The 15,326-nt window shown below is 40.4% G+C and overlaps 1 protein-coding gene across 1 annotated transcript in view; it reads left to right on the forward strand.

The window, feature by feature from the left end:
• LRRC8B (leucine rich repeat containing 8 VRAC subunit B) overlaps window positions 1-15,326 on the forward strand; it is an 84,382-nt gene that overhangs the window by 8,628 nt on the left and 60,428 nt on the right.

Raw genomic sequence — 15,326 nt, forward strand, 5'->3', positions numbered from 1 at the left:
TGCCTGTCACCCCCAACAGCTCCTCATTCCCTCTTCTGTGTCGCTTCTGAGCTATACCTATCATAGTACCTAGGCTAACGAACATCTTGGCCTCCTCCTGGATGCTTCTTCATGATAAACACTATATTTTATTCGTTTCCTGGGATTCCTGGGCCAGACGTCATACATGGCATACTGTGGGCATGCGGTGGAGATCCAGGAGAGAATTAGGGAATAAAATTAGCATAATTATTACCTAGTCTAGGGCTTCATTTCAATAACGTGCTTTTGACTGGTATTTACATAAAATTTTAAAGAATATCTCCTTGAAGGTTAGAAGTAACAAGGTATATTATACATGCTGTTAATAGATATCGGTTGAATAGCTAAAGTACTTTGTTTATGAGCTAGGGTTTATTGAACACTTACTGTGTTCAGAGTTCCAGATGTAGCAACTTGTAGGGGATGCTTGAGATGGCTTTTGTACTTTAATGAAATAATCCTGACTTTGGCTTTCTATTAGAAGTCAAAATTTTAGATGGTTAACACAGGCTCTTCTTGGCTTACAAGTAGTTTATAACAGTATCTCTGAATGTTTTTGAGTATCCTCTACAAGGATTTTGAAAAATGATTTGTTCTCATACATTTTTAAAGTTAATGTCTGAAATTTTTCATCATAATTTTGAATAGTTGCAGACAGTTGCATTTCTAATGTTATAACTATTGGGTTTTAAAATCACTCTTTTAAATGTACCCAATGGAAGTTAAATTAAATACCAAAGTAATTTGATGTCTCTCATCATCCATTTAAGAAACATAAAAATAAGCTCTTCTAGAAAAGTCAGGAATTTTACATAGATCTTTTTTCTCATGGAACTCATTTTATTCCTCTTCTATTCTATAAAACTATTCTATAAAAATGTAACACTGTTATGATTGAAAGTTTTTCATTGATTATCATGTCTTTTGTGACATACACACACAAACACTCAGTATATTTGTTTTTAAAAAAGTACTTGTGACAATAAGGCTCTAAATGTTGAAAAACATTTCTTTTGAATTGTTATTATGATTTCTCACTAGTACACAATTGACCAGAACAACACATATAATCAAAGCAAGTGTTTCTTTTTAAATGGAAGTGCTTAAGAAGTCTTGCCATATAAATACATGGGAATGAAGTCAGTATAATTCCATTCTGTCTTCTAAACTCCTGAGTTTTATGCCCAAAGATATCTGGTGATTTATCACAAAAACGATTTTTCAATGTTCTATTGCTTGATGGTTTGATTAGGTCTTCCTCCAGTGTTGATCTAATCAACGAAATAGAAACTTTACTATGACTCCCAAAAGGATTTTTCTCAGGCCTGAAAGTCTTTCACTTTGTCGGTATCTGTAATCCTATGGTTATTTCAAAATGGCCCTCTGCTTGGGGGCCTGGAGATTTTTATACCCCAAGACAATGCACCATAAGTGAACTCCTGAGAAATAAGATGTTTGCCTTTCTTTTTTACTACAGTAAAAGGGTGAATTTGAAAAGGGGAAAAAGAATATGGTTGGAAAGAGCAAGTAGGACAATATGTATTTTGAAGGAGGTCCTCTTAGGCAGGGTTAATTGATTTAGAAGTAGATTCCACCACATTGTCAATCACTCCAAATAAGACTCCCAAGCCCCATACCCCAGCTTGAAGATCACTGGTTTGGACACTAAAGAAAATTTTTCAGTCAAATTAGGTATCAACTGTTAGGTCCCTAGTAGGCCAATTTAAAGATTCCCCCTTGGTGTACACAGGGATATCAGATAGGGAAAGAGCATGGTTAGAACATATCACTCTTTTGGACCCAGGCATGATGGCTGGAGCCTGTAATCCCAGCTACTCAGGAGACTGAGGTGGAAGGATGCGGTGAGCTATGATAGCACTACTGCACTCCAGCGAAGGTGACAGAGCAAGACGCTCTTTTACAAAAAACAATAACAAAAAAGAACATCACCTTTATATATATACTTAATAGAAACTAATTTGATACCAAAGTGATTTAGTTACCGTCATCCATTTTAAGAATGCGCGAACAAACTCACCTAGAATAGTAAGAAATTGTACACAATTATTTGATACCCATTATTAGACTAGATACGAAAAGAACATTGGTTAAAGATAACCGGACGCTTGACTGACAGTCATCTGGGTGAGTGAGTGACTGGTTTCTAAGAACAAGTCTTAATCCCACTGGGAAAAAAATGCTTAAGCATTTTATCAAGAAAGCTAATTTCTTGGAAGAGTTTGTGAATTCCAGCATGCAAAAAGTTTTGGTCCTGGGCTAGATTTGGGACATATTTTTTTTTCTTTACAGATAAATGCAATTGAGAGGGAAAGGAGTAGACAACAGGTTGGAGTTGGGCCTGGCCATCACCTTGTTGAGTTGGTAGCCTTTCCTGGGGCCCTCTGGATTTCAGGACATTCTGTTCCTGTTTAAGAGAGTGCTGTATAGCTGTCCCCTGCTCTCTTGCCTTCATATAGCAAAACAGCTTATAGCAAATCTCTGCAGAAACCACCCCAACACATCACTTACTATGATAGACATTTGCCCATCACTGCTAACTTATTAAGTGTTTATATTCACATTTATTTTCCTGATGACCTGCAGTAGAGGGTACAAGCATTATCCCCATGATACAAATGTGGAAACTTTGAGTTCCTGAGGGGATATGTGGCTTATGTAAGTGAACCACACAGTTACCAGCAGATCTGGCACTTGAATCCTGATAAAGCAGCTTTTTCTATAATAGATTGCCTGGCTCCTTTTTACAGGTGTATTATTTTAGAAAAATCTCTAAGGATTGGGAAACTTGCCTTAAAGTACTAGTATGAAGATTGAGATAGATAATTTCGTAAAATGCCTGGTAGAGTGCACGGCTCATAGCAGGCCCTAGAGTTTTTGAAAAGAAAATTAATGTATTTGAGTATTTGCTCTGACATGCTTCATTTTACAGATTTTTTAAAAATTAATTCATTCAGTAGATTTTTTGAGCACTTAATATGTGCCAGGCACTGTTAACAGGCACAGGAAAAAAATCCAACAGAGAAAACAGAAAAAACCCTTTTTGCATGAAGCGTATATGCTAGAGGAGGGGAAATAGGCAAATGCAAGGTATAATGTCATGCAACAAAGTGCTCTGAAGAACAGTAAAACAGAGTGAAGGACTAGAGAGTGGTTCTTGGTGGGGATTAGGTAGTATACATTCAGGGACAGCATTTCTGGGGTGGGCAGTTTTGATACCGAGTATTATGCTCACCTGAGTCTGAGTTCAAGCTTTGAGTTTATTTGGGTAAGTTGATTCGAGTCATGATATTCCAGAGTTGTGTGGAAGTAACCTGAGAGGGTAGTTTTAATTTTTAACTTTTTAATATTATGGATATACTTGAAGGTCTCTCCCAGAATACACACATACTCATATGTGTACAATTTCAACATGCCTTGAAATCATCCTTAGAATCCGCAAGCTCATACCCCTGTTCTATTTCAGTCATTTCTTTTAACTGGTAAGATACTAAGATTGAGAAAGGTAAAGGAAAAATTTTCCACAGTGTCACAACTAATTAATCACTGAATCAAGGACCTAAGATTCCCACAAAGTCATTTATTGTTTTTTCTATTAAAATGTGTAAGTAACACCAGGTCTAGTAAGGGAGGCTTGAGGCTTGAGTTCAAGGCTGTGGCACTACGATCATGCTATAAATAGCCACTACATTCCAGCCTGGGCAACATAGCAAGACCCTGTCGCTTAAGAAAAAAAAAAATTGCAAGTAGCTAGAGTGTTTCTCCTGATTATTTTGTATATGCATTGCTATGATCTGAGTCTGAGTGTTGGTGTTCCAGCAGAATTCATGTGTTGAAACCTAATCCCTAGGCGACAGTGATGAGAGGTAGGACATTTGGAAGATGATTGGATTGCAAAGGCAAAGCCCTCATGAATGGGACTGGTGTTCTTTTTTCTTTTCTTTTTTTTTTTTTTTAATTTTGAGACAGCGTTTTGCTCTGTTGTCCATGCTGGAGTGCAGTGGCATGATCTCGGCTCACTGTAACCTCCACCTCCTGGGTTCAAGCAATTCTCCTGCCTCAGCCTCCCTAGTAGCTGGGATTAAAGGCACACACCACTACACCAGGCTAATTTTTGTATTTTTAGTAGAGATGGGGTTTCACCATATTGGCCAGCCTGGTCTCGAACTCCTGACCTCAAGTGATCCACCCGCCTCAGCCTCCCAGAGTGCTGGGATTATAGGCATGAGCCACCACGCCTATCCAGGATTGGTATTCTTATAAAGGAGGTTGGAGGGAGGTTGTTTGCCTCTCCCACCATGTGAGGATACAGCAATAGGGCACCATCTATGAGGAACTGGCCCTTACCAGTCACCAAGTCTGCTGACATCTTGATCTCGGAATTCCTAACTCCTGGAACTGCGAGAAATAAATGTTTGTTGTTTACAAGCCACCCCAGTTCATGGTATTTTGTTATAGGCGCCTGAATGGATTAAGACATGCATCATTTTTATTTACACAGAGTAAAACCTCCCCAAGTAGTTTATGTGGCTGGTAGGGCTTCTTGTCCTGTTTCCTGACCAGTATCACAAGATAAATAACATTTCAAGTATTCCAGATGTCATAGAAAATTATGAGCAGGGAGAACTCTGGCTGGTGGCAGGAGCGTAAAAAGCATATTAAGAAGCGGAGGTCTTGCAGTGGGAAGATTTCTCTTTCCTTACAGATGAAATTTTGGCATGGCAAAGAAGTTAGGAACTGATAGTGACTTTGAAGGTCTGAACCAATGGACAGCAGAGAATGTTCCTCTTTCTTTCATAGAAGCAGTGACTCCCTTAGAGTGAAGCATCAGCCATCTCCCACCCCAACCCCAGTGATTTCCTTTGGGGACATTTTATACAGAGACTTGGAAGATAAACTTGTCACCTTTAGGAAAATATTCACTGTAGTAAGTTATCTTCCCAACCACACTTCCTTAACAGATGTCTCAACTTTTAGTACTACAAAGTAACTAAACATTTTAAGTAGCAGTCATCCACACTGTGGCATGAAGACGTCATTTCCAAAACTGGATGCTGTTTAAAGGTTTCAGTTAGCATCTTCAAGATTGTTTTGTTTTGTTTTGTTTTGTTTTTGAGACAGAGCCTCACTTTGTTGCCCAAGCTGGAATGCAGTGACGTGATCTCAGCTCACTGCAACCTCCACCTACTGGGTTCAAGCAATTCTCCTGCCTCAGCCTCCCAAGTAGCTGGGACTACAAGCACCCATCACCACGCCTGGCTAATTTATGTGTTCTTTTAATAGAGATGGGGTTTCGCCACGTTGGCCAGGCTGATCTCAAACTCCTGACCTCAGGTGATCCGCACATCTTGGCCTCCCAAAGTGCTGGGATTACAGGCGTGAGCCACCGTGCCCAGCCCCTTCAAGGTTTTTAGTACATCTGGCTTTAAAATCTCAGAAGCCTAGCAAGACTGTCTCCTAGAAACATTGATATTTATTGAAATTTTAGGGTGTTTTCTATTGTTGCTCTCTTAAAGGCAAAGAAAACCTATTTTTCTAGTTAGAATTACCCCTTAATGCATTGACAACTCTGAAAGAAGAAATTCTAGCCTTTTCTCTCTTTTTTTTTCTTTTTTTGATTTGGTTCAGAAAGTTTTATTAAGGCTATAAGCTGGGAGAGGCACTAAGAAATCACGTATTCAATACAATTTTTCTGTGATGAGTCCGTGAGGTCGATAAGCCACATGTAAATAATTCTCCGTCTCGCTCTGTCGGCCGGGGCTGGAGTGCAGTGGCCGGATCTCAGCTCACTGCACGCTCCGCCTTCCGGGTTTACGCCATTCTCCTGCCTCAGCCTCCCGAGTAGCTGGGACTACAGACGCCCGCCACCTCGCCCGGCTAGCTTTTTGTATTTTTTTTTTAGTAGAGACGGGGTTTCACCGTGTTAGCCAGGATGGTCTCGATCTCCTGACCTCGTGATCCGCCCTTCTCGGCCTCCCAAAGTGCTGGGATTACAGGCTTGAGCCACCGCGCCCGGCCATGTAAATAATTCTTACTTTCTCTAGTAGCCCGGCCATGTAAATAATTCTTACTTTCTCTAGTAGCACACTTTTATTTTGCAGGTGAAAAAAAATTGAAGGCATTTCTTAAACCATTTGTAAAATAGGGTATCAAGGCCAGATTCTCTAACTTCCCCATCCAGGGTTCTACCCAGGAGGTCCTTTTTCTCAAAGAATTCCAATAGAAATCTTCACTGCTACCCATGCAGAGGTTTGACTATTTGGATTGGTTTCACTTCTCCATTCAGTGGCATATCTGGTAAATATTCCATTAGAAACTTGTCAATAGAATCGAAACATAAAAATTGACTTGTGCACATAAAAAACTTCACTAGCTTTTACAAACAAACAAAACCAAACAAAAATAACCACCCACTAACGTTTGTGACTGTGTGTCACCAATAGAACTGATTGAAAAGTGAGCACTGGCTGGGCGCGGTGGTTCACGCCTATAATCCCAGCACTTTGGGAGGCCGAGGTGGATGGATCATGAGGTCAGGAGATCGAGACCATCCTGGCTAACACGGTGAAACCCCGTCTCTACTAAAAATACAAAAAGAAATTAGCTGGGCGTGATGGCGGGCGCCTGTAGTCCCAGCTACTCGGGACGCTGAGGCAGGAGAATGGTGTGAACCTGGGAGGTGGAGCTTGCAGTAAGCTGAGATTGCACCACTGCACTCCAGCCTGGGAGACAGAGCCAGACTCCGTATCAAAAAAAAAAAAAAAAAAAGGAAAAAGAAAAATGAGCACTGCTGTAAATTATTTTGTTCATATCAAGCCATATGACTGGTTTGACTGCCTGTCTCTGAAATTGGTTGGTTGTTTGGTGGTTGCACTTCCACAACCTTAAGGTTACCAAATTTTTACTATGAGCAAAGAAAATGTAAATGTTAGATATGAGTTCTAAATTTCTTTTCAAAGAATGAATATGTCAGTATGTTCAATTCTTTGCCTTCTACTTTTAAACATAACTTCCTCCTAAAGCAACCTTATTCTTTTTTTCTTATTATTATACTTTAAGTTCTAGGGTACATGTGCATAACGTGCAGGTTTCTTACATATGTATACTTGTGCCATGTTGGTGTGCTGCACCCATCAACTCGTCAGCACCCATCAACTCGTCATTTACATCAGGTATAACTCCCAATGCAATCCCTCCCCCCTCCCCCCTCCCCCCTCCCCATGATAGGCCCCGGTGTGTGATGTTCCCCTTCCCGAGTCCAAGTGATCTCATTGTTCAGTTCCCACCTATGAGTGAGAACATGCGGTGTTTGGTTTTCTGTTCTTGTGATAGTTTGCTGGGAATGATGGTTTCCAGCTGCATCCATGTCCCTACAAAGGACACAAACTCATCCTTTTTTATGGCTGCATAGTATTCCATGGTGTATATGTGCCACATTTTCTTAATCCAGTCTGTCACTGATGGACATTTGGGTTGATTCCAAGTCTTTGCTATTGGGAATAGTGCCTCAATAAACATACGTGTGCATGTGTCTTTATAGCAGCATGATTTATAATCCTTTGGGTATATGCCCAGTAATGGGATGGCTGGGTCATATGGTGCTTCTAGTTCTAGATCCTTGAGGAATTGCCATACTGTTTTCCATAATGGTTGAACTAGTTTACAATCCCACCAACAGTGTAAAAGTGTTCCTATTTCTCCACATCCTCTCCAGCACCTGTTGTTTCCTGACTTTTTAATGATTGCCGTTCTAACTGGTGTGAGATGGTATCTCATTGTGGTTTTGATTTGCATTTCTCTGATGGCGAGTGATGATGAGCATTTTTTCATGTGTCTGTTGGCTGTATGAATGTCTTCTTTTGAGAAATGTCTGTTCATATCCTTTGCCCACTTTTTGATGGGGTTGTTTGTTTTTTCCTTGTAAATTTGTTTGAGTTCTTTGTAGGTTCTGGATATTAGCCCTTTGTCAGATGAGTAGATTGCAAAAATTTTCTCCCATTCTGTAGGTTGCCTGTTCACTCTGATGGTAGTTTCTTTTGCTGTGCAAAAGCTCTTCAGTTTAATTAGATCCCATTTGTCAATTTTGACTTTTGTTGCCGTTGCTTTTGGTGTTTTAGACATGAAGTCCTTGCCCATGCCTATGTCCTGAATGGTATTACCTAGGTTTTCTTCTAGGGTTTTTGTGGTATTAGGTCTAACATTTAAGTCTCTAATCCATCTTGAATTAATTTTCATATAAGGAGTAAGGAAAGGATCCAGTTTCAGCTTTCTACTTATGGCTAGCCAATTTTCCCAGCACCATTTATTAAATAGGGAATCCTTTCCCCATTTCTTGTTTTTCTCAGGTTTGTCAAAGATCAGATGACTGTAGATGTGTGGTATTATTTCTGAGGACTCTGTTCTGTTCCATTGGTCTGTATCTCTGTTTTGGTACCAGTACCATGCTGTTTTGGTTACTGTAGCCTTGTAGTATAGTTTGAAGTCTGGTAGTGTGATGCCTCCAGCTTTGTTCTTTTCACTTAGGATTATCTTGGCAATGGGAGGTCTTTTTTGCTTCCATATGAACTTTAAAGCAGTTTTTTCCAATTCTGTGAAGAAACTCATTGGTAGCTTGATGGGGATGGCATTGAATCTATAAATTACCTTGGGCAGTATGGCCATTTTCACAATATTGATTCTTCCTATCCATGAGCATGGTATGTTCTTCCATTTGTTTGTGTCCTCTTTGATTTCACTGAGCAGTGGTGTGTAGTTCTCCTTGAAGAGGTCCTTTACATCCCTTGTAAGTTGGATTCCTAGGTATTTTATTTTCTTTGAAGCAATTGTGAATGGAAGTTCATTCCTGATTTGGCTCTCTGTCTGTCTGTTACTGGTGTATAAGAATGCTTGTGATTTTTGCACATTAATTTTGTATCCTGAGACTTTGCTGAAGTTGCTTATCAGCTTAAGGAGATTTTGGGCTGAGATGATGGGGTTTTCTAAATATACAATCATGTCATCTGCAAACAGGGACAATTTGACTTCTTCTTTTCCTAACTGAATACCCTTGATTTCTTTCTCTAGACTGATTGCCCTAGCCAGAACTTCCAACACTATGTTGAATAGGAGTGGTGAGAGAGGGCATCCCTGTCTTGTGCCAGTTTTCAAAGGGAATTTTTCCAGTTTTTGCCCATTCAGTATGATATTGGCTGTGGGTTTGTCATAAATAGCTCTTATTATTTTGAGATATGTTCCATCAATACCGAATTTATTGAGCGTTTTTAGCATGAAGGGCTGTTGAATTTTGTCAAAGGCCTTTTCTGCATCTATCGAGATAATGATGTGGTTTTTGTCTTTGGTTCTGTTTATATGCTGGATTATGTTTATTGATTTGTGTATGTTGAACCAGCCTTGCATTCCAGGGATGAAGCCCACTTGATCATGGTGGATAAGCTTTTTGATGTGCTGCTGGATCCGGTTTGCCAGTATTTTATTGAGGATTTTTGCATCGATGTTCATCAGGGATATTAGTCTAAAATTCTCTTTTTTGTTGTTGTTTGTCTCTGCCAGGCTTTGGTATCAGGATGATGTTGGCCTCATAAAATGAGTTAGGGAGGATTCGCTCTTTTTCTATTGTTTGGAATAGTTTCAGCAGGAATGGTACCAGCTCCTCCTTGTACCTCTGGTAGAATTCAGCTGTGAATCCATCTGGTCCTGGACTTTTTTTGGTTGGTAGGCTATTAATTATTGCCTCAATTTCAGAGCCTGCTATTGGTCTATTCAGGGATTCAGCTTCTTCCTGGTTTAGTCTTGGGAGAGTATAAGTGTCCAGGAAATTATCCAGTTATTCTAGATTTTCTAGTTTGTGTCGAGGTGTTTATAGTATTCTTTGATGGTAGTTTGTATTTCTGTGGGGTCGGTGGTGATATCCCCTTTATCATTTTTTATTGCGTCTATTTGATTCTTCTCTCTTTTCTTCTTTATTAGTCTTGCTAGCCGTCTATCCATTTTGTTGATCTTTTCAAAAAACCAACTCCTGGATTCACTGATTTTTTGGAGGGTTTTTTGTGTCTCTATCTCCTTCAGTTCTGCTCTGATCTTAGTTATTTCTTGCCTTCTGCTAGCTTTTGAATGTGTTTGCTCTTGCTTCTCTAGTTCTTTTAATTGTGATGTGAGAGTGTCAATTTTAGATCTTTCCTGCTTTCTCTTGTGGGCATTTAGTGCTATAAATTTCCCTCTACACACTGCTTTAAATGTGTCCCAGAGATTCTGGTATGTTGTATCTTTGTTCTCATTGGTTTCAAAAAAACATCTTTATTTCTGCCTTCATTTCGTTATGTACCCAGTAGTCATTCAGGAGCAGGTTATTCAGTTTCCATGTAGTTGAGCGCTTTTGAGTTTCTTAGTCCTGAGTTCTAGTTTGATTGCACTGTGGTCTGAGAGAGAGTTTGTTATCATTTCTGTTCTTGTACATTTTCTGAGGAGTGCTTTACTTCCAATTATGTGGTCAATTTTGGAATAAGTGTGATGTGGTGCTGAGAAGAATGTATATTCTGTTGATTTGGGGTGGAGAGTTCTGTAGATGTCTATTAGGTCTGCTTGGTGCAGAGATGAGTTCAATTCCTGGATATCCTTGTTAACTTTCTGTCTCGTTGATCTGTCTAATGTTGACAGTGGGATGTTGAAGTCTCCCATTATTATTGTATGAGAGTCTAAGTCTTTTTGTAAGTCTCTAAGGACTTGCTTTATGAATGTGGGTGCTCCTGTATTGGGTGCATATATATTTAGGATAGTTAGCTCTTCTTGTTGAATTGATCCCTTTACCATTATGTAATGGCCTTCTTTGTCTCTTTTGATCTTTGATGGTTTAAAGTCTGTTTTATCAGAGACTAGGATTGCAACCCCTGCTTTTTTTTGTTCTCCATTTGCTTGGTAGATCTTCCTCCATCCCTTTATTTTGAGCCTATGTATGTCTCTGCATGTGAGATGGGTCTCCTGAATACAGCAGACTGATGGGTCTTGACTCTTTATCCAGTTTGCCAGTCTGTGTCTTTTAATTGGACCATTTAGTCCATTTACATTTAAGGTTAATATTGTTATGTGTGAACTTGATCCTGCCATTATGATATTAACTGGTTATTTTGCTCATTAGTTGATGCAGTTTCTTCCTAGCCTCAACGGTCCTTACATTTTGGCATGTTTTTGCAGTGGCTGGTACCGGTTGTTCCTTTCCATGTTTAGTGCTTCCTTCAGGGTCTCTTGTAAGGCAGGCCTGGTGGTGACAAAATCTCTAAGCATTTGCTTATCTGTAAAGGATTTTATTTCTCCTTCACTTATGAAACTTAGTTTGGCTGGATATGAAATTCTGGGTTGAAAATTCTTTTCTTTAAGAATGTTGAATATTGGCCCCCACTCTCTTCTGGCTTGTAGAGTTTCTGCTGAGAGATCTGCTGTTAGTCTGATGGGTTTCCCTTTGTGGGTAACCCGACCTTTCACTCTGGCTGCCCTTAACAGTTTTTCCTTCATTTCAACTTTGGTGAATCTGACAATTATGTGTCTTGGAGTTGCTCTTCTCGAGGAGTATCTTTGTGGCATTCTCTGTATTTCCTGAATTTGAATGTTGGCCTGCCCTACTAGGTTGGGCAAGTTCTCCTGGATGATATCCTGAAGAGTGTTTTCCAACTTGGTTCCAGTTTCCCCCTCACTTTCAGGCACCCCAATCAGACGTAGATTTGGTCTTTTTACATAATCCCATACTTCTTGCAGGCTTTGTTCATTACTTTTTCTTCTCTTTTCTTTAGATTTCTCTACTCGCTTCATTTCATTCATTTGATCCTCAATCGCTGATACTCTTTCTTCCAGTTGATCAAGTCGGTTACTGAAGCTTGTGCATTTGTCACGTATTTCTCGTGTCATGGTTTTCATCTCTGTCAGTTCGTTTATGACCTTCTCTGCATTAATTATTCTAGTTACCAATTCTTCCACTCTTTTTTCAAGATTTTTAGTTTCTTTCGCTGGGTATGTAATTCCTCCTTTAGCTCTGAGAAGTTTGATGGACTGAAGCCTTCTTCTCTCATCTTGTCAAAGTCATTCTCCGTCCAGCTTTGATCCGTTGCTGGTGATGGGCTGCGTTCCTTTGCAGGGGAAGATGCGCTCTTATTTTTTGAATATCCAGCTTTTCTGCCCTGCTTTTTCCCCGTCTTTGTGGTTTTATCTGCCTCTGGTCTTTGATGATGGTGACATACTGATGGGGTTTTGGTGTGGGTGTCCTTCCTGTTTGTTAGTTTTCCTTTTAATAGTCAGGACCCTCAGCTGTAGGTCTGTTGGAGATTGCTTGAGGTCTACTCCAGACCCTGTTTGCCTGGGTATCAGCAGCAGAGGCTGCAGAAGATAGAATATTGCTGAACAGCGAGTGTACCTGTCTGATTCTTGCTTTGGAAGCTTCCTCTCAGGGATGTACTCCACCGTGTGATGTGTAGGGTGTCGGTCTGCCCCTAGTGGGGGATGTCTCCCAGTTAGGCTTCTCAGGGGTCAGGGACCCACTTGAGCAGGCAGTCTGTCTGTTCTCAGATCTCAACCTCTGTGTTGGGAGATCCACTGCTCTCTTCAAAGCCGTCAGAGTCGTTTGCGTCTGCAGAGGTTTCTGCTGCTTTTGTTGTTGTTGTTGTTGTTGTTGTTGTTTAGCTGTGCCCTATCCCCAGAGGTGGATTCTACAGAGACAGACAGGCTTCCTTGAGCTGTTGTGAGCTTCACCCAGTTCGAGCTTCCCAGTGGCTTTGTTTACCTACTTAAGCCTCAGCAATGGCGGGCACCCCTCCCCCAGCCTCGCTGCTGCCTTGTGGTTAGATCACAGACTGCTGTGCTAGCAATGAGGGAGGCTCCGTGGGCGTGGGACCCTCCTGGCCAGGTGTGGGATATAATCTCCTGGTGTGCTGTTTGCTAAGACCCTTGGTAAAGTGCAGTATTGGGGTGGGAGTTACCTGATTTCCAGGTGTTGTGTGTCTCAGTTCCCCTGGCTAGGAAAAGGGATTCCCTTCCCCCTTGTGCTTCCCAGGTGATGCGATACCTCGCCCTGCTTCAGCTGTCGCTGGTTGGGCTGCAGTGGCTGACCAGCACCGATTGTCTGGCACTCCCTAGTGAGATGAACCCAGTACCTCAGCTGAAAATGCAGAAATCACCTGTCTTCTGTGTCGCTTGCACTGGGAGCTGGAGACTGGAGCTGTTCCTATTCGGCCATCTTGCTCCGCCCTGCGGCCTTTTCTCTCTTAATCAGTGAAAGGCCCTTTCCCCCATATTGCCCTCTGTGCCCCCCATTTTTGGGTATTTCTAGCCTACTTTTTCATCTGTATGCCTTGTTACTATGGTGACAGGCACCATAGAAATAGAGAACAAAGCAGATGTAATAAGCGTCTCCTACATGGTTTACAATGCTAAAAAGAGATCTAAGATTTTCAGGCGTTGCTTTTTCTTCATTAATGATAGAACTGGACCAGCCCAACATTGTTGGGATATAGGGGCTGGTATGGGCTGCTTTGGACCCTGCAATTCCCATTGTCCTTGACTTTATCAGTCCTTATTCTACCCAGGAGTCATGAAGGTGAAGAAAGACTAATGGGAGTCTGCATGGAAAGTGTAACATAGAAATTAGGGCCGCAGAAACAGTGCGTTGCAAAGGACAGATACTTCTGCTGAAGCATATTCCATGGGAGGGAATCTTGAGCCAGCTGGAATGTTCACCAGTCATTGATCCTTTTGCTTGATTTTGCATTGTTGAACTTAACCTTTCAGTAGAAACATTTATCAGCTAGGTTTCTCCCACTTCAAGGTACTTAGCCTATATTAGATTTTTTTTTTAATTAAATGAAAATAAATTTGGATTACTAATAACTTGCAATATTTGCTCCTGGCCATTGTGGCCATTGAATTTTTTTAAATAAGTAGTTAAACAGCCCATGCATGCTTATCTTGTACTTGTTTTAGAATTATAATTAAATATTTAGCAGATACTGTGAAAGTTATTGTTTTCCATAAGATCCAGGAGAAATTGTCCATAAATTGCTTTTAACCTTCTACATGCATGTTTATTATTTTATTTATTACATCTTCTTGTATCATTTCTGGATGTCTTTAATCAATTACCTAAGATTAAATAAAGTGTTCCAGTTACTCAATTCCATCACCTGGTCAATTATTTTTAAGTTTATTATTTTTTAAGTTTCATGTTGCTTATATTTTTATGTCGGGGACGTGTATAGTTTTAAAATAATACTATGTTTAGAATATAAAGTTGTGATACATGAATCAAATGTTTGGAGCTATAGAAGCTGACTGATCCATGTGCCCATTGCATTGTGGTATGAGGGCCTGAAACTCCTTCTACCTCTAAATTCTTGTTTCTTTGCCTATGTGGCTCGTTTCTTTTTTGCTTGATGAGCAAAAGAAGTATTCTTTCCCAGTTTCGTTATCTGTTGTGATGGCCCTAACAGTAATGTGAAAATATGTCTGAATCAACCCCAAACTTTGAGTTTTAAAAAACCCACACAGTGTAACCTTCCCCAGTCATGTCAGCTTTTCCCCTTTGTGGCATGAATGAAAGAACAAGAGCATTGGAGTGGGAGTTGGAACACCCAGTGCTGACCATGGCACAGCCTCTGCCAGGGGTGAGCTTGGAGATACATTTATAACCCTATACACAGAATATGGCTTCACCAGGAAGGGCCCAGGAGCCCCAAGGAAGGTTTTGAGAGATTATATCGATTTGTTTTGGGGAGTAACACTGGCATCTGTATGGAAGGTGTGCTGAAGATGAGAGAGATCATATTGCAAGACCAAGTAGGGCAGTGGGATGAAGTAGAGGAGACTAGTAGAAAAGTTAGTTTAGAAAAAAATCATAGGATTAAATATTCTATTTCCTTTTATCAGAAGATCCTATGGTAATTACTTAAGTCAAACTGTGATTACTGACATTTTACTAGTTTTACTATAACTTCTAACTTTTTCAGAGGTGTGGATCATTTTGAAACAAATGATTTACGGTCAAATGGTCAAATTTCAGGTTACCAGTGAGTGTGCTTTATATTAGCACAACTTTAAAAATCATAGCTTCTAAGTATGGATGTCTTCTGACTGGAAATGGGAAAGGATTTGGGAGAAGTACTATTTGTTCTATGGAAGAATAATGACATTTTGCACAGGAGAGGTTTGCTGAAACCAGGTAATCCCTCCAGGCAGTGTAGCTCATTGTCTTCCAGAAAGCTAAAAAATTATGGGCTCATTGGGTAGGGTTTCTTAGCCTAGAGAGAATAGAG

The sequence above is a fragment of the Trachypithecus francoisi genome, unplaced genomic scaffold (genome assembly GCF_009764315.1).
Source record: "Trachypithecus francoisi isolate TF-2019V2 unplaced genomic scaffold, Tfra_2.0 Lachesis_group12, whole genome shotgun sequence".
Taxonomy (NCBI): Eukaryota; Metazoa; Chordata; class Mammalia; order Primates; family Cercopithecidae; genus Trachypithecus; species Trachypithecus francoisi.